Raw genomic sequence first — 26,199 nt, forward strand, 5'->3', positions numbered from 1 at the left:
TTGGTTTTTGACTAGCTGTCTCTAGTTTGCTGACGTTTTTCTCATCAGCTATCTTTTTCTTTGGTGCTGTCTTTTGCATTTTGTTGCACTTTAATGTAAATCTTTTGATCTTTTGGCTGTAATGGGGTTCAAGGGCCCATCAAAACCTGTTTTCCCATATTCAAAAACTAAAATAAGACTCTTTCTAAATTTATAGACTTGCACATATTTCACATTAAAACATTTTACCTCTCGTTTCTAATATTAATAATTAGATCATTGCAACATATGATATTAATACAAAATCATCACCTATCAATATAGATTTTCATATGTTTTATAATTTAAGCATTAATATCAAATTGCTTTCAAATGTATATATCAGAAAAAATTAAATTAATTAGTAAAAAAAAAATGCAATAAAAAGATTACATTCATTTTGTCTACATGAATTTCTATGAAATTTGATTAATTTCTCAATTTATTTTACATCTTAACCCTATTTTTACTATACCTTAAGAAGCTCCAATTTTCCATAATTAAATCACACTTAGTTTCTTTTTTTTGGGTTCCTCTTGTACTTTTCTTGGTTCATGGTTTACTTATATTGCATAATTACCTTTACTTAGATTTTATATTTTATTTATATGTTTGAATCTACCTCTTGAAATGGAGGCTTGGTTTATGGACTTGTAGGTTCTTTATTTTCTTTACAATCTCGATAACCATTCAAGTGTTAAATATGTGTTACTTTAAGTAGCCATTTCTGAGTATGTTAAACTAGATATTCATATTTTGTAGGATTATTAAGATTTATCTCAATAAAGTCATTTTCTTGGTTTTAGTTTTTTCAAATTTTTTTGTCCAATAATTTTATTAAAACAATATCTTGATGATTTATTATTCTTAAATTATGTATTTGCTTCCTTTAAATGTATATTAATACTATTCAAGGCTAGTTAGCTAGTTCTATTGAGACTGTCTGTTTGTCCATCATCCATCCATCCATCCATCTATCTATTTATCAATCATATAGTTTATCTCTTTTTTTCCCCATCCATCCATCCATCAATCATTTAGTTTTTCTTTTTCTTTTTCCTCCACTCATCCATCTAGTTTATAATAATTAAATTATATATATATAAAAAAAAATGTCTTTGATCTGCTGGTGAAGTTGAATGATTTTAAATGAGCCCACCAAAGATCATGTCTTGCTTAATACAAGATTCCGACATCTTAAAGAATGAATAAGAAATCATATCCCTCTGTAACAAATTTAAAAAATAAATAAATAAAAAATTACCACAATCTACTTACAAACTGACATCACACTAATCTTTTTAACATGTACACAATTTAGACTTTTTTAAGATAAGACCTTTTTTCATCCATACTAAACATAAATTTCCTTTTGTTCACCTTTGAATTTTGTGTAAAGGTGAGCTATTTTATTCTGTATTAGTAGTCAATTCTAACTTCAATGTTTAAAAAGTAGTCTCTATGATTGTGTATCTGGTCCACTTCCATGCTCCCATTTTGCTGTCACATTTACAGGATTGAAATTCTTTTTATTTCTTTCTCAGATCATATGCTACCACTTTCACAATGATAGCCTTCTCATTGCTTCTGCAACTTCTGTTTTAGGATCACCTACAACACATTCACCAAGCTTCTGTTATACCATATTAATTGCTCAGATTTAATAGATTAAACTACATTTGGAAGAGGGCTGATATGTGTATAAAAAAGAACAGTTTTAAGTTGACTGTAGAATGTCTTGATTTTCAAGAGGAGTTCATAACTGAATTATGCTCATGCTGTTTAGGTGACATTAGAGTTTAAATAAGTGTCAATGTGGAATTGTAGATCTGTCTTTAAGTTTCAGTTCATTGTCATTATTTTCAGTCAGTTAGCTGCAGAGCAGCTACAATTAGTTGTTAAGTTCTATAGCAATTTACAAAAAGTTGTTGAATCATCTTGTACATATAAATATGTAATTTTATGATGAATAAATCGATGAGTTATACAGCAGATCCATTCTGTATTTTTACTGTTATATTATTTTTAATTAATTCTAAATAGTACATTAGATAAAAAGAAATTGAGACATACAAACTTACATTTCTACTAATCCAAAATCAATATATTTATAGTTTTAGAACTAAAATAAAAACTATTTTATATATTATAATTATTTGTTAAATTAATTATAGTTTAAACTGAAAGGATCGGGTAATCCGGTGACAATAAGCAGTCTAATGATAGGGTTTTCTTATGAATGCTTTTAAGTACAACCATAGGGATTTTCAGTGTTAGCTGTTAGCTGTCTTAGTAGATGTTTAATCTGTCAAGCGTTTGCCATAGATATTCCATCTTTGGTGTGTTATAGATTATTTGATATAACTCTTGCACACACCAAAAGAAAACACATTAAGGTTTTGCAGAGGCCATTATTGGCACATCATTGGGTAAAGCAGAAACCTTTTAGTTTTTCTTTGTTTTTATTCAATAAGTCTGTTTTACAAATAATGCTTCTTTTTTCAGACTTTATAATCATTATTTTATTAAGATTGTTTGTTTTAAAAAGTATCGAATTTAGATGGTTTTGTATATAGATATAATTATGAAGATTCAATTATTTATTTAACATTTCATTATTGACTATTTGATTATTAATCAATGTGATGTTTAAGTAGAGTGACTAAAATTCCACCTACAATAAAGAGTTCTTTACAGAAATATAAGACTACAATTTTAGATTGATTTTGCAATTTCTATTTCTCTTGTGTTTATACATGTGAGCAAGATTCAATCAAAGCTAAATCCAACTTAGTAGAAAGTAAAATCTTTAGAAAGGTTAAAGATAGGCATGATCTAAATATTATTTATGTGTTCTTTTCGTAAAGATTTATCTTTTTGTTTAATAAATGGAGTAGCAAGTTAAGTGTGCTTGTTTTTTTGGAAAAAAAATATTTGTGAGACATAAATTTGTTTGAATTATTATTCATAAAATATGAGTCAATAAATTTAATTCTAAAACTATACAATTAAATTTTGATAAAACAACATAATTTGGTACACTACTAACAATACCTCCTACATACTTTACAGTATCTAAAAAAATCTATAAATATAAATATAAATATAAATATAAACTGTTCATTTAAAAATCGAAATCACAACACATAGGCTATACATGGTATAACTTCAACATCACCTATTTGCTCACATGTAATGCCTTTATCTAGTTGTTATATTTTTAAGTGATATTGTTGTTATCAACATAGGATAAAGACAAAGCATTGATTGTAATGTAGATTGGCTGCAATTTTGCTATCGATAAAATTTTGAGTCCCTCGATTTCTAGAGTTTCAGGTCCCTTCAAAATCCATTTTACTATCAATATAAAATATAGGATAAAAAAATCATTTGTCATTACCTTTAAAAATATATTTTAGTCACTTGAGATTCTTCATATTCCCTAGCCATCAAATTATTATGTTATTAAATTTAGTCAGATCATAAATTCTTTGAACCAACATTCTTATCTTTATATTTTCATTAGCAAAATCCAACAATGGATAGAACCTTGTCCCAACTTCTGATTCTTCCTCTGATGACTCTTCATAGGATGGTGATGATTCCTCATAGGATGATGTTGTGCCTTGTGCTAATGGTGTGGCCTCCTTAGGCCTGTGTGTCATGCCCAAAATACAGGGCAAAACACAACCGACAATTTAAAAAAAAACAAAAAAAAACACATAATTACATGCATTCATTTGCTTAAATAGTTGTGACAACTTAACAAGTTGTTTCAGGCAAAATCTTAATTGGTATTAAACACTAACATGACAATTATGATAATTTCTATTAGCAAGTGGAGCAAATAAGTCTCATGAGGGAGTTATTAAATTCTCTCGAAAGTCCCTTTCTTTTCAGTTGCGTCTTATTAATACTTAAATAGATTCTTTTCTACTAAATAGTCTTTAATAAATTTACTTGGTTCGACATCAATTATTTAATAAATATCAAGCTCCCATCATCCTGTTAATACACCCTTTCTTAATAATTTAATTTAATTGTGGGGTGCTAATAGAGTTAATTTTATTATCACATCAAATATAGTCAAAAGATTGATTTAATTCATCACTCTTTAAATAATTATCGAAGATCTAATTAATCTCCAATTGGGGCCCTTCGATTAATTTTAGGAACTAGTTAAATTAGTCCAAGCACATAGTTTTATAGATGTCTATATTTTATTTTACCTAATTAAAAAGTAGTGTATACTAATTCGACTAAAAGAATCAATTAAACCCATAACGAACATCGTTCTATAGGATTAAATCTCTAAAACTTATATTTTAGTTGGTCTGAATATATTTCCTCTTAGCTATAACCAACTCACCAACTTTGACCTAAAACTCCTTAGAAGATTTAACTTCCTAAGTAATTCAAATTTTAAACATCTCCCCTTTTTATTTATATATATTTGCCCACCTAAATATTAAAGGCATATTTAGATTATTAAAATATTTAATCTACATTTGCCCTTTTTCATTATATTTACCGGTTTATTTAACAATTTATAAAAGTATGAACGTTTTAAATAGACCATCATATTATGGCCAATTCATACATTCATTTTAATAACCACATATATATATATATATATATATATATATATATATATATATATATATATATATATATATATATATATATATATATATATATATATATTTCTTTTATCCATAACACATATATATTCACCTATATAAAAAAGAAAACAATTTTTTTTCTATATTAAACAATTCCATATCACTTAACTTGTATATTTAAAAAAAAATATAGAAACCCTAATCTTTTTTTTTAAAATCATTATAAATGGCCCCATTATTTATTTATTTCATTCTTTATTGTTATTATATCTTTTCGAATACCCTAACCCATACTGGGTTAAGGTTTCAAAATTTTTATTTGATGTAGGTCCGAGCGACTAAAAATGGCGGTGGCCGAACAACTGAGTGGGGAGGGAGAGACCGAGGGTTAACGGGTCAGCGGCGGGCGTCTCAGGGGTACCACTGTGGCGGCGAACCTGAGCGCCGTCACTATGGAAACCACAGTGGCGACGCTCCTGAGCGCTGCTCACTATGGATACCACAGTGGCGACACTCCCGGGAGCCGCTCACTGTGGATACCATAGTGGCGACACTCCCGGGCGCCGCTCACTGTGGATACCACAGTGGCGACACTCTCGGGCGCCGCTCACTGTGGATACCACAGTGGTGACGATCCCAGGCCACACCTCAAACCCTTTGCCCCTTGTTGGTATTTTATTTATTATTATTATTATTTTATTTATTTTTTTTAATTAAAATTTTATATATATATATATATATATGTATGTATGTATGTATGTATTTATATATTTATTTATATATATATACACCAATAAGCTAAAAGTGTTGATATATATTTAAACTAAAATTTATAAATAAATATATATTCAGATACATATATATTTATTTATATGCTTATGTTTTGGAATTCTCATTAATTTCTGAGTTTCTAAAGTAAATAAATAGGCTAACTAAATATAGGTTTTCTTTTAAAAAAAAAAAAGAAGTTAGCTGCATTAGATATACTTAGAACCATATTTTTAGAATTTATTCATTTCCATTAAATCTGATTAACTATATGATTTATTTCTGCATTAAATGATGTCCGAGTATATAGCAACCATCCAAAAGACAAATTTTAATGAAATAAGTAGCAACCATAGAGGGATGAAATTTCTTTAAATCATTTTGCTCATTTAATCATTGGATTTTATTCTCTGTAATTAAGTAATAACAGTATTCTATAATTTAAACACATTCCTATAAATGGCACAAATCAGTCATTTTAACAACAAGTAAATGTTTTATTAGTTAATTTAAAACTTAGAGATTTGCATAGAAAATAGTCTAATTTTTGTTTTCAAAATAAACATGCATGCAAGCATTAAAATTTTAAGAACGATGCAAACTGATACTCAATAGAATCCTTTCATTTATGCAATATTAAATCTACAGAAATAATGCATTGTTTTAAGGCATTTTCAGAATACAATATAAACATTATTACAAGAGGGTGAAATACCCAAACTAGTCCCTCATTCCTATTATATGAGGACTTCAGATAAATTAGCTACACCTTCTTTCCTAAATGGGTACAATAGATAGTTTCCTTTTACATTTCTGCACTTATAATATCAATTACTCCATTTCCAAATCCTTTTCTGCAAACAATTAAACCAACAACTTGTATTTGTTCTTTTATTTTCTTCTAACAACCTGCAATTAAATCAAAAGCTATGACCATGGAGTGCTCACCTCCCAGCCTAGGCTAACTAGTAGCCACCCCCGAGCTCGGAGAACCAAGCCCTAGACAGGGAACAAACATGCAAACTCAAAAGACAGAAAAATACACAACTCAAACACAACCCCAACCCGGGCTACACTGCACCACACATTGGTGATGTCTTTTCAAGGGTGGTAGTGGACCAAGTACCCTGAGGAGACTGCAAGTATGGTAAAACATATAGCCACCTCATGGCAAACCAAAACATATAGCCACCTCATGGCAAACTAAATACATCAAGTATAACATAAATCAACCCTTTATTCTTTATGCCCCCCAAGGCATTCATGCCTTATTTCCCTCCTTATGACCCCCAATGCATAAACAAGCCATACAGCAAGGGTCACATGAATTCCCTTGTGATCGCTCTCATAACGAGAGTCCCTCACTCGAGGGCTGTCACTTCTACCACCCACAAGATCCTCCTCTCTCCCAAGAGTAGGAGATCTTGATTACTCCCAAACACACATACAAAGTATAAACAAATTTCCAAATAAATCTCCAAGAGAACATGCATGAAAACAAATCTTTTTTCACAAACATTACTTACTAACACATGCAACAAGAAATCTATTATATGATGAATACGACCAACCTTAATCTGCCCAAAGGTAGGTTAGTTTGGTTGAGGATGAGCAGCCCAATTCCACAGTTCTTCCCTTTCTACCCTTAGCTAAAATTCTCAAACCAAATTCATTCTTTTTCTTTACAAAATTCTTTTGTCTCCAAGAATGGAGAGTGGGTGATTACCCTCAAATTCTCAAATTCTTGTTTAAGAAGCCCATTCTCTCAGTTCTCACAAGTTTCTAAAACTCAAAAAGGAAAGTAAGACAGAATGGGAAAAAGACTCTCATTCGAATAGGAAAGTTTACAACTAAGATCAAACTTCTAATTTCAATTTTCGCACAACTCAGAAAAGCCAATTTTTAAAGTGTCAAAAAGGTCACTTAGGAGTAGAAACTTGCCTAAAATTACCCCTAACCCTTAGGTATACCTTATGGGCTTTAGGAAACCCTATTAAACTACCCCTAGGTGTTCATTTAACCCATTTTAAACCCCTCTGAAGTTTATTTTCGGGTCAAACATATGTTGACCTCTCCAAAGATTCTTTTCCCAAGGTATTTATTACATCATGTTACATTAATTGAAAAGGCTATAGTTGAACACTTTCCCACCAAGAGACAAAAATAAAACATTTAAACTTAAATCCACACGTGTCAAGTGACACAAATAAAACACTTTTACAATTTAAAACATGAAATCGTCTCTTGTGGATTTTACACAATAACTTTAAATAACACTTAACACACATGCAGCATATACTGTTACGAATAAAATACAACACAAGCGGGGTGTTGTCTCTCCAAATAGACAACCCCTGGCTTACGAACATACATAAGTCTAGGTTTGGTTCTCCGTAATATTCCCCTGGTCACATGGATAATTCCTGCGCAACTCAATTTACACATTAGTACTCCCAAATAATCTCATGTAATATAAAACACCTGAATAATAGTGCACTACAAACACTCTGCATACAATATACATTTATCAATCAATACATCTTTCATCCAAATAACTCCACATAACAATTATCATCATTCACATAATTTTGATCCATACATTAAAACCTGCATTCCTATTTCTATCCTCATAGTAAAGTCATGCAAATCCAATAATGAAATGCCTCCTCTCAAATTTATCCTATCTTAGGATCATATAGAGTTCTTTATCATAAAGCATATAAATGAAGCATCAACATTCATCGTTGTTATCAAATCACGAAATACATTCTACATCCAGACATAGCTGACATACGTTAAATCAAGATTATCCAGTCATTGGATCTTTTAGGATTTCAAATTCATAACATATCCAAAAAGTACACCACAAGGTGCAATAACTCCATAACTTGGTTCAATTACCTTTCTCACCAATCTATCTATCTAACACAGTCCATTCTATTGAATTATAAAGCATTTATTAATAGGTCACACATGGTCAACTAAGTAAATCAAAGCTTGGTTTGGGGAAGGCCTTACACTGTGGATCCTCCTTCACTTCGTGCTATTGGTGTGTTCTGTTCTAGACTTGTGGACACTTCTCTGACTGTTGCTTCTGTTCTGCTCCAGCCTTCAGTGGTGGATTTGTTGCCTATTCAACATCCTACTCCCGATGTTGCTAGTCCCACTAAGGGGAATCCTCTTTCTCCCCCTTGTGTTGTTGTTCCATATGATAGTATTGTCTGGACCGTTATTCATCGACGTAGGAAATATTGCTCTTCCTCTTATTCCCAAACTCTTCCTCGAGTTGTGGGTGAAACTTCTACTCACCCTTGATGTGGGTTACTAGTTGCTCTGCTAGTGTGTTGTAAGTGGGCTATTTAGGTCTTTGCTATCAGAAGCTTGTTCTTGACAAGTTCTATGTAGCCTTTTTGGCTTGTCTTTGTATAGGGTCAACACCCTTGTTTTGCTATTTTATTAATAAAAAATAATGAATAGAACCTCATTATTTTTCTAGTTTATTTCTAGTTACAATGTTAATCTCCCACACTATATGCATATCTATTCTAGCAAAATATTTGTGGATGTGAGTTCATTGATGTAATATTAAGTTGAGACCTATAGATGGTTAGGTTATATAAATGCCTTATTCTTTCTTTTTTTGTAAATAATTTTTTATATTATAAAATTAAGTTATTAAAAAATATATTCAGAATAAATTTAGAGATATAAAATATCGACATGTATAATATTGAACTCAAAATGTAAGTCAAACTATAAATATAAATAGTTTTTAGTTTGATTTATAAAATTATGAAAATATTAATCATGCCAAGTATTTGGGTTCTATCTCTGTTCTCCCCTTTTATTCATTTTCATTTGTTTGTCTTATATGTAATGATTAGTGTACAAGTGAAATAGTTTTTCATCAAATATAGTATTTTTATTTGAATCTTGATTGAATCTAATTTCATGCATCCCAAGATTCTAAATCTATTTTTTAAGATTCCCTATTCTCTAACTTAGTTTAAACTCATAGTTGGGTATTTTAGTCTAGTTTATATTTTTAGATATGGATTAGGTCTGCAAAATCTCAAAATCAAATTTAATACAAACTTTAGGCCGATCACTTTTTAACTAATTATTTTTATTAGATAAGAATTGGGAGGGCTAGACCCATTACAAGTTAGCCAGGGAGGCAAGATAAACAAATCTCATAAGATGTGAGATTGAGAAAAAACTAAACTAAAATTTATTTAAACAAAATATCAAAAAACACAAAAAATAGCGAGGAACCAACTAACAACTAAATATCATTGAGGGAATTTGGGCCCTTAATGGCCTACCATTTTTTTTATAAAAAACTCTAGACGATCTTCAAATGACACCCCTCTAATTAGGATAGATGAACCAACAACAACATTAAGGTCTGTTGGGGAGAGTTAGGGAGCTCAATCACATGTTTGATCTTTTTTGCACTTGCTATGGGAGGCTACAATGGGGCAAGGTCACCACATTCCTTCTCATCCTCTTCTCCTTTCTTCTCACCAATTCCTAATATAGAACTTGAATGGTCGTTGTTGTAGTTTTGACCAAGTCATTGCATTACTTGATAATATCTTGAATATTTTTCATGAGAACCCCCTAGTTCTCCTTCAATTTGGCAACCTCCTAGATAATTTGAGAATTCTTTTTTAACCCTACATCTTTTTTGATGTTTTTTTGCATAGGTTCACTGAATCTATCCATTAATGAGGGTTCCCCCCTGCTAGCCCTTTCAAATAGTAGGGGGCTAGAGTAACACCAAAATAATTCTAGAATTGAGATAGAAGAACTTGCTTCTCAATTGACCTCCAATCTTCAAATGTTTATGTAATTTTCTTCATTTTCTCCCACACATGCTCATGAAGGAATTCCTCCAACCTATCTTGTGCCTTCTTAAAAACCAAAAATTATAGGGTTTGAATTTTCTTTTTTTTTCTTTATATAGTTGGATCATTTTCCTTTTAGAGAGATCCATATGAATATGAAATGATTTGCAAATCTCCTTCATTTTCTCTTGAAGTTTAAGGCATGAGATGCATTGGGTTTGGGTAGGCATAAAAATTGACACCTTATCCTACTTTATAGGGAAATCTTTATGGGGAATAGGGAGGGACATTTGAGTGAGCAACAAGTTTAGGGGAGTTTGAGTGGGAAGTAAAGATATTTCCAAATATCAACAATGAATCAGATCTAAGGCTAGTGTCTGGAACAATAGAGACCTTTGATTAATTAGAAAAATAGAAATTTTTGCCTTTTGAGGACAAAAGAGAAATGTCAATTGGAATGTTTAGGGTGCTAAGGGTAGAATTAGAGGGCCATAGAGATGAATTATAAGTAAGATTGGGAGTGGGGATCAAAGTGGCCAAAGTAGAGGCCATACATAGGGTGGGTAAGTTGGGGTTTGCATATTGCACTAGCATAGAAGGATTAAAAATTCTAGGATTTGGGTTAAAAACTAGGGTAAGTGCCAGATTTTACTATAAGAGGCAAAGAATAAAACCCTTATGGGGAGGGGGTTTAATAAAGACAACTATTTTCCCTACAAAATATTTCGGGGACTTATAAATCCAATATATAATGTTAAGCTCGACATGATGTCTGAAATGGCTTAGCAACGGGAACAAGAAAACATGAAACGACTTATAGAAACCTTCTAGAGTGATAAACCTCATTAGGAATTTGGCAACCCTATCACAGACACCAGAGAGTTCTTTATTAAAGCCATTTTAGAGCTGATTGAACTTCTTGTGAGCTTTTAAAAAAATAATCATGTCCTCCCTATAATCGCCCTTCATTTTTATACTATTTGAACTCCTTCATTGGGGATACCCATGGTAGTGGAAATGGTCTCTATCAATACCGGAAAGGAGATGCCCTTAACTCTCAGTAAACTATTCTAGGTATTTTTAAATTTCATAGAGATGAACTTATCGAACCCTTGCGTAGCCACAATGTATGGGGCAAGTTTTCCCTCCTCCAACATCTCCCATAGCTTCTTGTCAATCTTGAAATTATCATACTCCTTGGGTAAAATTTGGGCCAAATCCCTACCCATAGATCCAAAGTGATAAACTCAAAATAAAATGATGAAAGCTAGAGTTGAAGGAAGGAGACAAAAACGTAGGTTGTAGTACCTTAGGAGATGGAATTAATGGCCCCATAAAGCATTGACAAAATAGTACAAACATGCTATCCCAAAGACAATATATTATTGTGAAAGGCATGAGAATTGAGGAGTAATCTTTGGGTGATGTGAGTCAAAAAAAAGGAATCTTTGTTCCATGTGAAAGAATCATTATTATAAGTAACCAGATTAGCAAGAAGATTTGAAAAATGGTTATCCTTCTTATATATGTGTATATCCATGTGATTTTGGAAAGAAGTGATGCGGTTATGAGTCTCAATAATCAAATCACAGATCGACCAACTAGGATTTACCTTATCATTCAAGAGATTGATCACATTCATAGATTCACCTTAAATATAATGATGAGTTTAGGACCTTTATTTTTTTCTATAATAATGCCATGATATGTCACAACCACCTCAACAAAGTGTGATGTCTATACACCTAGGTTGATGGAATAAGCAACTTCCATTTGTATTCTTGCATTATGCTACCCGTACCATCTACCCTAGGTGCAATGAGAAGAGATATTAAAATTAAGTTTTAACCAACAAGGAGCAACAAGGACCATGAAGTACTTGCTCTAGTGAAGGCTTTAGTATTGTCCACTATGTTCAATAAACCTAATACAATCCATGTTCTAGCAATTCTAGTTTCCATCTTATTAAGGTTTTTAGGTGGATTTTTTAGATTATCTTCTTTGATGTTTTCTTTTATAGCATTACAGCTAGACTCCAATAGGATATGCCAAAAACATTTTCTATTCCTACAAATTTTGTTATTTCATTCCTTCTAGATCCTCCAACCAATGTAAAGGAAAGTCATTCACCATAATTACTTTATGAGGGGATGAGAAGAAGAGGAGGACCTTCTCTCAAACATGCTTTTAATATCTTTTGGCCACCCCCATGAAATAAGGTAAAGGCCAACCATCTTTTGTCTTATATTCTAGTTGCAGTTGCAATTAATTAGGAGATATTCAATAGATTATTCATCCTATCCATAAAGGAAGCATCTATTAACTAGTTGCATCCCTCTCTTTTAAAGGTTATCGATTGTAATGATTTTACAATGGAAGTTCGTCTATGATGTAGGGGCATCCGAGAAATTCATCCGGTTGGAAGAGTTGACTGTGGAGTTGCTGGTTATTGAGGAGGTGACCTTGGAGATTGTTGCATTTCTTCATATTTGTGAATTTAAAGCCGCAGATTTGGATTTAGCATCTAGAGATCCTTGACTTAAACATATTCAAATTTCATGGCATTTGGATTTGATTCCGGTGAGATATCAATTTCGGTATTGTTCCGACATTGATTTGTCCTTACCGTGTTGTTCTTACAGACATCGATTTTGGTATTGGTCTGGTATTGGGTCACATATCATTTTCGTGACTTGCAGATCATATGGGAGTGTTCTTTTGGACTTGGCAAATGCTTGTGGACATCCGCTCGAAGTCCTAAACATTTTTGGAGGTGTTCTTGGTGATTTTGCCGATGAGCTTGTGTTTACACATTTCTTCATAAACTGGAGCATTTTGGCTGACTTGATTAAGTTGTTGAGGCTTGCGGATGATATAAAGGGGAAGAAATTTGGAGGGGAGAAGATCCGTGAAAGATAAGATTTAGAAAAGATGTAGATTCCAGAGGTGCTAAGGTGTTTTGGTTTGGCAGACTGAGGTCCGGATCAACAAATAGAGAAAAAGATAGATTTGGACGCAGGTGATCTACTAGATTAAGAAATTGAATTGCTTGAATCATTTTGTTACCCTAGGCTGCGGCCTAACATCTGTAAAGCCCGAGGGCATATGTAATTTGTTAAATTATTTTAAAGATTGCTCCTTTTCCATGTTTACCTTGGTTGTATCTTGTGTTGTGTAAACCGGTTCCTCTATCATTCATGGTGTTTATGTTTTAGGCTGTAAGGTGAGGCTACCCTTCATTGGACCTCCCTACCTTGAATACATCAGATGGTACCAGAGCAGGTATTGAACCGGTTGGAAGGAGAGAACTTGAGACAGCTTGAAGACTTGTTCAGATCTCCGAGCATTGAGGCAGTGCAAGGCTTGCAAGCAGACCACTAAACATAGAAGCAAGAACTTGAGGCAGTTGGCAGGTTGTCTTGAACAGATTGCCGATTAAGACATGCTACAATAGAGTCCAGTAGATCGCTGAGGAGAGGCAATTGAAACTTGTAGTTAGATTGCCAAAGCTGAGGCAGTTGCAAATACCTATGAACAAATTGCCAAACCAATTCCAAAGATAGCATTGATTGTGGCATGTTGCAGATCAAAGTGATGGGACTCACTTTTCAAATAACCCTGAGAGTTTGATGCAGGGGCATCTAAGAAGTTCATCTGGTTGGAACAATTGACCGTGGAGTTGCTGGTTACTGAGGAGGTGACCTTGGAGATTTTTGTGTTTCTTCATATTTGCGATTTTAAAGCTGTAGATTTGGATTTAGCATCTAGAGATCCTTGAATTAAACACATTCAAATTTCATGGCATTTGGATTTGATTCCGGTGAGATATCTATTTTGGTATTATTTTGGTGTTGGTTTGTCCTTACCATGTTGTTCTTATAGATATCAATTTTGATATTGGTCCGGTATTAGGTTGCGGATCATTTCCATGACTTGCAGATCATATGGGAGTGTTGTCTTGGACTTGGCCAATGTTCGTGGAGATCCACTTGAAGTCCTAAATATTTCTTAAGGTGTTTTGATGATTTGGCTGCTGAGTTTGTGTTTACACGTTTCTTCATAAACTAGAGCATTTTGGCCGATTTGATTAAGTTGTTGAGGCTTGCAGATGGTATAAAGGAGAAGATGGAGATTCATTTGGAGGGGAGAAGATCTGCAAAAGATAAGATTTAGAAAAGGTGTAGATTCCAGAGGCACTGAGGTATTTTGGTTTGGCAGACTGAGGTTCAGATCAATAGATAGAGTAGAAGACAGAGTTGAAGGCAGATGATCTATTAGATCAATAAATTGAGTTGTTTGAATCACCTTGTTACCCTGGGTTGCAGCCTAGCATTTGTAAAGCCTAAGGACATATGCAATTTGTCAAATTATTTTAAATATTGCTCCTTTTCCCTCTTTTCCCTAGTTGTATCTTGTGTCGTGTAAACCGATTCCTCTATCATTCATGGTGTTTATGTTCTAGATTACAAGGTGGGGCTTTCCTTCATTGGACCTCCCTACCTTGACTGTATCTGTTTACTAGAAGAAATGAATTTTAGGTTGGACACTATGCTTCCACAAATTCTTCTAGTTGAAGATAGGGGCTAGAAAGGTTCCAACATATTAAAACCTGATTTCACATAATAATCTACATTTCAATATTTAGGCCAAATAAGAGTTTATTTGTAATGGTGGATCATGTAGCACTTATGACTTGAGATGCAAGCCAAGAGATCCTAAAAAATAGTGCAAAGAAGAGGGTTAAATCAATCTAGAACAATTCTCTAATTTGGGGAAGACTGAGGGGTCCTAGTAATCCTTAATAAAACTTTCAAGTCTTCTTTCCAAAGCCAGTCTAACTATAGAATATAAGTGGTTCCAAGAAAGAGGATTGTTCGAGATCCAAGGGTCCAACCAGAATCTAATGGTATCTCCTTTATCAATTTTCCACTTTTCTCTCTTAGCACTAACATCCTTGATTTTCACAAGATTGTTCCAAAATTAAAACTTATTGGTAGGAATTGATAATTTAAGAGAACAAATCCTTCTAGACCATTGAGATATTTAAGTTTAATAATTTTAGCCCAATCCCTCTCTTGTTTGAACATTTCTTTCCAAATAATTGTTATTTGATGACTTGAGTTGAAAATATTTAGACTTGTGATCTAGGGTGTTGTATAAAATAATAATCACTTAGCTAACTTTAGATATTATAGGATAAAAAATAATTACGTTATAACATCACAGTATAGCATTTTATCATCATTATATATATAATTCAATATATCACGAAATTCATTGTATCAATTCAACATACTTCATGTATTAAGTGCTACATCTTCAAATAATTGCCTAATAACTTAGTATGCAAGAACATATTACAAATGCCATGATGACTGCTTAAAAAAGACATTTTAAATCTTGGTTTATACTTTAAAACTTTGTTTATTTTGTTAATTAATGTGTTTGGCAGTAGACTATATACTTGTATGTTTACTTCTTTTGCTCTTATATTTGATTAATTTAGAAGATATATATTAGAAATGATGTTTTGTATTGAATGCATTACTTTAGTGGCTAAACTAATGGAGAAAAAACCATTATCTAGAATCTTTATTGTTATGTGCTTGTCCTACTTTCTTGGATATTGTTTCAGATGTTTTAAAGGGTTGTTTCAAGGCGATCGATCATGAACTTCCTGTCCAACGACGTTGAACTCATAATTATGCTCTTGGTTGCTCCAAATGAGTGATGCAATGGTTCTCTCCAGTTTGACTTCATTGATTGTCTATGAAACTAACAGTTTCATCAACAATAAAATAAATCATTGTAATAAAAAATATTGAGTTTTCTATATTTTAATTTGCAGTCGTTGCTCATCTGAGTGGGTAACTCATCATTTACAATTCAAATATGGATATGCCTATATATCCATCTGTTCTTAGTAGGAAATAGTTAGTCAACCATTAGTTGTCTAGCATTGTTATTTTTCCTTCAACTCTGTGATGTTCCAAAAACTCTGTTTCGCTCCCCCATGGTAGCCAATTTGAATGCAAGTTGGAAGTGGATTTAAATTTCGGTGTTGAAAGATCCCACCAGAGGGAGAGAAAGGCCTGCTCAACTGAAGGGAGACGATCTTGTTTTATTTCTTATTTCTATTTGTTTCATGTTTGTTTTCCAGTTACCTTTCTTTCAGAAAGTTTTATATTTGAAATTTAAAATTGAAAAAATCATTTTTAGTTCATAGCTACTATTTGCAAATCATTCTTATCTTAGTAGACTTTAAGGTTAGCCGATTCTTTAAATACATGTTTAGATTCGTGTTTAATCAGATTAGTTCAAGTTTTTAGAATAGGTCAATTGATAAATGTATTTTACTTTTTGATTTTAATAGTGAATGACAATGGTAATGGAAGCATTAATTAGATAGATTTTTTATTGACATAATTAATGGGATTTATTTTTAATTTGAATGTTTTGTAGAATAGTGGTTTAATTTCCTGCAAGCGTAACGTTGGTTTCATTTGTAGCAAAATAGAATAGAATTTAAATTTTGTGTCATAGATTAAATACAATTGTAGTCATCATTGTAAGATTCCATGAGTTAATCTTGATCAAGTTATGTCTAGATTGAACTAAAATCACCAAAGTTTCTTCTTAGTATGGATTGAATACCTTAGTTTCAATTTCTAACATATTAGAATAACAACTTTAGCATATAAATTAGTTTTTCAAAGTGGATCTCGAGAGCTCCTGATGGAGCATGATTGAAGAGTGAGTAATTGTTTTTAGTGCAAACTCCCCTGACTTGAGTACATCCTTATCACATACAACTCTAAGACACACCCAGTTCGATATATGAGAAATTAAATGATGCCAGTTGTGACATCAACGACCTCGCCCATCATTTTTGGCGTCGATGTTGGGGAATTAAAATATTTGGCTACAAAAGTTTGAGGCCTTAGCATTAATGAGGATACGTATTTTAAGTTGTTGATGAGAAGAGTTAGAGATCCTTTTGGAATATTTCTTCCAAGGGATTATAATATTGATCAAGTGCGATATTAGGGCTCTAAAACATCCAAATAACAATTTGAATATCAAGAATAACAACAAGAACAATAAGAATAGTTTGAGAAACAAGAAGAATAGATAGGTGACTGTGTAGCATCTTAAGCACCTCCACCAAATACGACATTCTCATATCCTATTAATCTAAATTTAAGAGATGATGATCCTCCTATGAAGAATATTTAACACTATGTTTTATCTATCTTTAGAGGAAAGACTTCTGAAGATCCTGACTAGTTTCTCTTTGAGTTTAAAGTCCTTTCTAAGTCTTATGATTATACATTTGATAACCAAAAGTTAAAATTGTTTCCCTCTACTCTGAAAGAGTCAAAATTATGATGGTTTATGGGTTTAGGTGTTGGTTCAATCTCAACATGGAAAGAGATGGATATTATATTTTTGGATAAGTATCAAGATTATTGTCTTGTGAGAGATAGGAAGGATGAGTTGTTTTGAATGAAGAAAATGGAAGATGAAAGTTTGGAAGATTATGCTGATAGGTTTTAGTTTGTACGCAGAAGATGTCCTAATGGGTTGGATAATGAGATCAATAAGACAATATCCTTAAGGGGAATTAATGATGAGCCTAGAGAAGCTTTGAATTTAATGGGAAAAGGATATATCAATAAGATTCCCTTGGAGAATATTATTGGTATATGTAAAAACTATTCTAGAACTGGAATTGGGACTAGGGATTACAGAACGAACAAAGCTTTAAATACTAATGTATATCAAGTAATGGAGGAAATAGAAATCTTGAAAATTGATACACTCCACCTTAATACTCTAGTAGGCAAGAAGGATACCAAACCCTTAGCCATTTACTGTTCGAAATGTAGGGTTAAACATATTTTGAGGGAATTTACATTAAATCAAATTGACCTCTATGAAATTTGTGAGAAAAAGAATCCAACAAACTCTTGTAGCGTCTTACTAGAGATTAAGAATCATTTGAAGAAACCTCCTATAATGGAAGAAGAGATTAATCATGTTGGATATAGACCTCAGAATTGAGGATTTAATGCTTATCCAAGACAATATGGCTCGAGAAACAATTAAAATTTTAATCAGTGGCAGAATGTAAATTGGTGGACCCCTCCATTTGCAATGCATCCACCCCCTATATCTTGGGGACCTCGAGAATGGATTATTCCTCAATGGAACCAACCACAGTGGCAACCAAATTAACTGTCGTGGCAACCCAATCAGCCAATGTGGTAGAAAAATCAACCACAGTTTCAACCTTGGCAGAATCAAGGGGCAACTTGGCACTAGGGACAATCTCCCCCACTTACCAATGTACCTAATTTTACTAATGAGCAATTAAATCAACCTTAGATACTAGCTCAACTAGTTCCTATTCCAAAGAAAAATCATCCTCAACAAATATTTAATACCGATTCTAATCCTCGTGGTCTAAATGTAATAGAAGTTGATGATATTCAATTAAGGAATCGTAATTTTCCTTATAAACCCGATGTTTTAGACAAGGAGGGGGAGAAGAAGGAAGAATCTCAAGAAAAAGATCAAAGTTATGATGATGTTAAAGAAGTCACTGATAAAATACCTTATCTCAAGTGTTTTAAACCACTAGCCAATCCGCTTCTGATGCATCCCGACTTGATCATGTTGACATGCAAGATTATCAACTCCTTCGTGAACTAAAGAAGATCAATATAGAGATACCCTTGTTACAAGCTATCAAGGACATACCAGAGATAACCAATTGGTTAAGTTTCTTTGTATAAAAAATCTAGGGAGAAAAAGGAAATTTCCTTCTACAATCTAGGTAAGAACTAAGCTCACTGATGTATTGTCAAGGAGATTACTTCCTTAGAAATATAGTGACCCTGAGAGTCTTGTGATTACTCTGAGCATAGGATGAGTTTAGATAACCAATGTATTGATTGATCTAGGAGCAACTATCAAAATTATTACAACTGATACTACTAAAATGTTAGGAATGACAAGTGTGGAGCCCACAACAACTATGCTTCCATTGATAAATCAATTTATTTCCAAACTTGAAGGTGTTTTGGAGGATGTAATAGTTACAATTGATACATGGGACTATCCAGTTGACTTTTTAGTGCTCAAGATAAGGAAGAAAGAATCAAGATATCCAATCATATTAGGAAGTCCCTAGCTAGCAACTGTAGTAGCATTAATACATTGTAGATCTGGAAGTATTACTATCTCTAATGGTCAAAGAAAAAAGGAGTTGTCATTTTATCCTCCAGCTAAACCAACATTCCATTCTGATACTCAATTTTGGGGTGATGAGGGTATGGAGTCAGAAGGAGATGGAGTGGTTGAGTTAGCCATAGTTACTTTGTCAAAACATGTTTAGGAATATGAAGAGTATGTGGAACAAGGAGAAGATTTCAATATTATTTTTGAAAAATCTTCCCAAGATGAAGAAGAGTGTACTTTTATTGAGAATGTTGAGAAAGAAAGTTGCAAGAATATTTTGCATCAAGGTAATTTACACCCTTGTCTTCTCTATAAACATGTAAACCTCCTATATTAACTCATGGAAAATTAGCTTGATGCAAAATTTGATGGCAAGAGTGAAACGAAAGGAATTACAGTAGTAGGAAATAAACCTCCTATATTAACTCATCTTTGCTTCCCATGCAAGAAGAAGAATTGAAGCAAACATTGGAAAAAAAAATAGAAGCATTTACTTGGGAATACAAGGATATGAGAGGAATTCACCCTTCTGTCTGTACTCATCATATTTACACTAAGGATTTTGAACCTGTGAGACAAGGTCAAAGAAGAATCAATCTAGCTCTTAGAGATTTTGTTAAACAAGAAATAGAGAAATTGCTATAAGTAGGATTCATTTATCCAATTTTTGATAGTCAATGGGTTTCTCCATTGGTTATTGTCCCCAACAAAAATGGTAAGTGGTGTGTCTGTGTGGATTATAGAGAATTAAACAAGGGCACTGAGAAGGACTACTTTCCTATACTATTTATTGATCAAGTGCTTGATAACCTAGCTAACAGTAGTTATTTCTCTTTCCTTGATGGTTTTAGTGGTTACAAATAGATTCAAGTGTCTAGTGAGGACTAGGATAAAACAACATTCATATTTCCTTGGGGTACTTATGCATATAGAGTTTTACCATTTGGAATCTATAATGCACCAATCACTTTCTAGAGAGTTGTATTAGTTATTTTTGCAGATTTAACTACCTCATGTATTGAAGTGTATATGGATGACTTTACTGTCCGCGAGAATACATTTGAAGAAGTATTGGAAGTTTGAATAAAATTTTGCAAAGGTGTAAAGATCATATATTATCATTGAATCATATAAAAGTTCTCTCATGATGAAAGAAAGAATTGTCTTAAGACATCACATTTCAAAAGAGAGAATAAAGGTTGATCCTAAAAGGGTGAAAATTATTCAACAGATAGAAATTCCTAAAACTCGGACTGATGTTAAAATTTTTCTTGGTCATGCAGGATATTATAGAAGATTCATTGAGGGATTTAGTAAAATTGTTGAGCCTCTATTTACACTACTTAAGAAGGATACAAAATTCTCATTGGCATATGACTGCCAACAATCTTTTGAATCTATCAAGCATGCTTTAACTACCTCTCCTATTATTAAAGAACCCATTTGGGGAGATCCATTTCACATACATATAGATTCCTCTAACTTAGCCATTGGAGTAGTTCTAGGACAAAAGGATGAAAATGGAGCAATGCAAGCTATTTACTATGTAAGAAAAAATTTGAGCTTCACATAGAGGAATTACACAACAACTAAGAAAGAGTTTTTAGATGTGGCTTATGCAATTAATAAATTTAGACATGATATTACTTGTTATAAAGTGTTTGTCCATATAGATTTTACAGGCATCAGGTATTTAATGAACAAAGTTGTTGAAGGCGGCTGAATTATAAGATGGTTGTTGCTGTTACATGAATTTGACATCCCTATTGGGGATAAACCTGATAAGGATAATGTTGTTTTTGACTTTCTTTCAAGAATGGTTCTACAGGGTAATCATGAGCCGATGGATCTTGCTAACTACCTTGTAACAGGGAAGTGTCCAAGTCATTTCAATGCCAAATAAACAAAAAGATGAATTCATGAAATTTCCATATTTCAATGGATAGATGCCAAATTTTATTTAAAATGTGTCTTGATCATGTTCTTCCCAGGTGTTGTAGGAAATAAATGTTTATGACATCATATATGCATGTCATAATGAACTAAAAGGACATTATTCTATAGTTAGAATAGCCCACAAGACTCTTGGAGTACTGTACTTTTGGCCAACCATGTCAAAAGATGATTCATTTTATGTGAAACATTGTGATGAATGTCAGCGCATGGGATGATCTACACCAACAATGGAGATGCCACTGCAAACCAAGATAGCTTTGGAACCATTTGAAAAAAGGGGAATTGATTTTGTGGGACCTATTGATCCACCTTCAAGAGGACATCATTGTATAATAGTCTACATAAATTATGTAACAAAATGGGTAGAAGTGAAGGCATTGTCAGTAGGCAGAGAAGATAAGGTAGCTGATTTCCTCTACAAGCATATTCTTTAGAGCTTCGATGCACCGAGAGAGATAGTTTCTGGTCAAGGACCACAGTTTATGTTTTCTATGATTGATGTTTTTATGCATAAGTACAAGATGACACATAGAAAATCCACACATCATCCTCAGGCAAATGAGCAAGTGGAAGTCACCAATAGAGAATTGGAGAATATTTTAACAAATACTATTTCACTAAGAAAAATAGATTGGTCAGAGAAATTGGATGAAGTGGTTTGGGCCTACAATACAAAATGGAAGACAACTACACGATTATCTCCATATGAATTAGTGTATAGAAAGACACCTGTTATGCCTATTGAGTTTGAGTTGTAGACATTAAAGATGACATTACAGGTTGGTATTGATTTCTTAGAAGTAAAGAAAAGAAGAATTCTACAATTGAACCGATTGGATGATATGAGAATGGAAGATTTACAACATATAGAGGTGGTGATTTAGAAGTAAAGGAAGGCATGGAATGATAACATGTTGCAAGCAAAAAAATCAGAAAAGAAGATTGGGCATTATTGTTTAACTCCAGATTCTAGGAATTCAAAGGGAAATTCCATACAAGACGGTTGGACCCTATGAGATTGATCAATTTTTTGATAATGGATCTTTTCAGTTAATAACAATAGATAGAGAAAGAAGAACCATGCAGGTTAATGGCCATCATTTGAAGTTATATCACAAACCAGCATCCAAAGAAGAGTTTCTTTTATAATTGCAAGCCAAAATTGAACATTCATAATGGAAGATATCACTTCCATGGAGGAATGTGCAATTCTTAGTAGACCTAGCAAGAATACATGAATAAAGGAGATAAGTTGAAAACTAGAAACGATGATTTATCTCCCCCCCAAAAATATCAAGGATGATTGAAAATCGTAAATTGCGGTTCATACCTTAGAGAGTAAAGTTGAAAATCAGAAATGGCAACTTTACTTAGATCAACTTTAGTTTTCTCCTGATGACTCTTGATGGCTCTCAAAGTCCTCAAGTAATAAGTTTTTTACAGGTATCAAGAAGGAAGAGTGGCTTTGGAATTCTCTTGATCGTTCTTCTTGAAGAAAGAAATCTCTCTTTTCAAGCAAACAGTTTCAGAGCATTTAATGCATTATTTTAGTCCATGCAGAATGAGCCCCAAGTATCTCATGATTGACTCATTTGCTCATCATTGTTTGAGATTATTCTTATGCTTTGAGTGGCCCCTGATTGGTAAATTAGTTTGTCTCTTTTGGCAAGACAGTCAGTACTACATGACAACTCATGATCAATACGCTAGTCATTTTTAGCAAGTTGGTCACTACTGCATGACACCTCTTGACAAAATATGCATTAAATGAGGAGGTATGCATTTATTCCAAATTTTATTTTCTGATTTATTTAATATAAAGTAGAATTGGTAGGCATTGTTTGTATAGAAATCTCCACAAACTCATTTTTACCATTATAATTACTGTGTGTGTGAAAAGTGGACTTGTATTTGTATCTGAAATACACAACACTTCAATTAAGTCATTAGATACATGGTTAGTAAATCAATAATCAATGAATAATAAACCATTACAAAGTGACCCATTGCCTTCTAGTAGATGTGAGTTTAGATTGCTCTTAGATTTCTAAGCTTTCTAGTGACTAGGCAACACCTAAACAGGATTTTTAAATCTATATGAGCATGAATATGAGCTAAATGGATGCAAGATTTAAGCTAGATATGCAAGATTAATCTAACATGATTAAAGCAATATGAAATAACTAATATGCAATATCTCAATTTGCAAATTCTCAATGAACCTAGAGCAAAAACAACGTAATAACAATATATTCTCTAGGATTTTCAAATGAGAGATGAGAGCTTGAATTTATAGAAAATTCAGAAAGAAACCAAAGGCTGAGATCAAATGATGATGAGCAGTCAAGATTTTCCAAGAGGAAGAACAATCTAGGTGAATTGATGTGATTGGATGCTTTTCTCAGGTTTAAAGGAAATTGAACTAAAATTAAGATAAAATAAGGAAAAACTGATTTATTCTCTATTTCATTCAATTTTAATATTTAATTGTTTTAATTGCTTTCTCTGAGATTATTTATCAATTTTTAATTTATTTTTCAAGATTATCTCCAATTGATTTCTTTTCTCGAATTTTAATTCTTTTTTGTCAATTAATTCCTTTTTTGATGATTTAATGGCAAATTGATTTATTTAATTAAATATGCTAGGATATTCAATAAAATAAATAGGATAATTGTTTAAAAATGATTTTAATTGGAATGATCAATTAATTAAATAAATATCTAATTAATATTGAGTTATTGATTAATTTGCCATGTGACATTGGTGATTTTAGAAATTAATTGTGTGCTCAAGATTTATTTTAATTGCCTTTGGTTAGGACCTTGGTGACGTTGTCGAGATTAGGGGCTCATGGTTTAGATGATCATTTTTAGGGTATTACATTTTCCCCTCTGTGAATTAATGTGCAAGTAGCGTGTTGGTTCAAAGAAAACTTGATGTCTAGGAGATACTAGTTCTGAACTTGATTGATCACGAACTAGATGAAGAGCGAGGTGTTTAGCTTGATTTGAAGCGATGAAGCTGAACATAGTTGATTAAAGCGATACCGATCCTGAACTTGATTGAACTTAGGAATGATAGAGAGCAAAGATACCGAGCTTGAACTTGATTGATCAAAAAGTAGATCTTACTGATCTAAAACTTGATTGATCTAGACACAGTAAGCATAGAGAAAACTGATCTCGAACTTGATTGATCAAGATACGATGAGCGAAGATAAACTGTTCATCTTGATTCGATGCAATGAAACTGAACACCTGCTTAGATTGAGCATGTGATTGAAGATACTCTTTAAACCCTTGATTGAGTTTAAACAAATAATATGCTTGATGAAAAGCAATGAAACTGATTAATGTTAAGAGACTGATTCAGACAAAGACAATATCAGCTTGATTTGAAGCGATAAAACTGATATGCCCCTAGTGACAAGAATTTGTTTGATTTTCTTTAGTTGAAATTTTTTTTGCTCAACTTTTGATGAAGATTTGAACATTTTCTTGACTTTGAAGATGTGAAGTCATGAGGTCATCAGTATGCCCCCTCGGGAGTGAAATCGAAAGATAGCGAGGGTACATGATTATAGGAAATTATTGAGTGATGATATTGATTTGAGCATAAAAATGATTTGTAGAATAAAAATGAGATTCAACATTGATTTACGAGAGATTGAGTGCAAATTGAAGAAATAATGAGCTTTTGATGAAGAATGCTAAGTGGTCTAGGTTGTGAAATTGACTAGAAGAACGATCTCGGATTTCAATTTCAATCCTGAAAATGGAATCAAGATAGGCAAATTAGCTAAGGGTACAAATTTCATGTCCATCGGAGCAAGTTGAAAAATTAGGGTTTTGGCTATATATGGGGTAAAAGTGTCATTTTCAATTCATTTTAACCCTCCAAGTTTGAAAATTCAAAAATCCTTCTGTGAAGAAAAATGGTGGTTCCACACATGAGCATTGATTCAAGTGCCAGAGATGATATAATTGACCTCAGAACTATGAACCAACGGTAAGCGATCGATCTTATGCCTATTAATCATTTCAAAATTGAATTTTTTTGTTGAATTTTTCATGTTTTTGGCATGTTTAAGTCGGGCAATCTTGTTTTGTCATGTGAGGCAGGATCCTGTCTCGTATGACAAATTGATTAAATATGTTTTATCATTTAAAGTCACTAGTTTTATCGGTTTACATACACCCTTCTGTCGTACGAGAACCTTCAAAAGAGCTCATTTTGTTGTTTCAGGGCTAGTCCTGTGTCGTATCAGACTATTTTGTCGTATGAGACCAATTCCTAACTCATACAAGTTGCTACCTTTGTGATGTTTTGTCGTTTGAAAAACAGTGAGCATTTTTGAAGGTGTAAACTTGAAATTTGGATTTTGTAGTTGATATAGTTAGATTTGTATGATGTTTTGCTTCTCTTATAGGTGAATTTGAAATGTTTCCTGATGATCTTTTGTTTGATTTTTGTAGGTTCGATTGCCCCATGTGTTATTCAGATGTGTATATCCACCTATGATGATATTAGTTCATCAGTTATCCGATATAGACTGGGCACATATTGATGTGTGCGGATTGATATTAGTTCGTCAATTATCCGATATATGATCAATGCTTTAGTGGAGAGGTTTCATTCAGAGCATAATACATTTCATTTTCTAGTTGGGGAGATGACCATTACTCCCGATGATGTATACAGATTCTTTGTATCCCTTTTGTTGGGGATAAGGTAGATTA

General features: G+C 32.7%; 1 long non-coding RNA gene across 2 annotated transcripts in view; it reads left to right on the plus strand.

The window, feature by feature from the left end:
* Window positions 1-16,314, plus strand: part of LOC131034085 (uncharacterized) — a 41,776-nt gene extending 25,462 nt beyond the window's left edge. Inside the window, exon 4 of one of the 2 annotated variants that reach the window (XR_009103737.2) lies at window positions 1,563-1,980. This is a non-coding gene — a long non-coding RNA (uncharacterized LOC131034085). Of the gene's footprint in view, window positions 1-1,562; window positions 1,981-15,893 lie in introns of those variants that run through there. The other variant, XR_009103736.2, reaches the window with a different exon arrangement.
* The last annotated feature ends 9,885 nt before the right edge of the window (window positions 16,315-26,199 follow it).

The sequence above is a fragment of the Cryptomeria japonica genome, chromosome 5 (genome assembly GCF_030272615.1).
Source record: "Cryptomeria japonica chromosome 5, Sugi_1.0, whole genome shotgun sequence".
Taxonomy (NCBI): domain Eukaryota; kingdom Viridiplantae; phylum Streptophyta; class Pinopsida; order Cupressales; family Cupressaceae; genus Cryptomeria; species Cryptomeria japonica.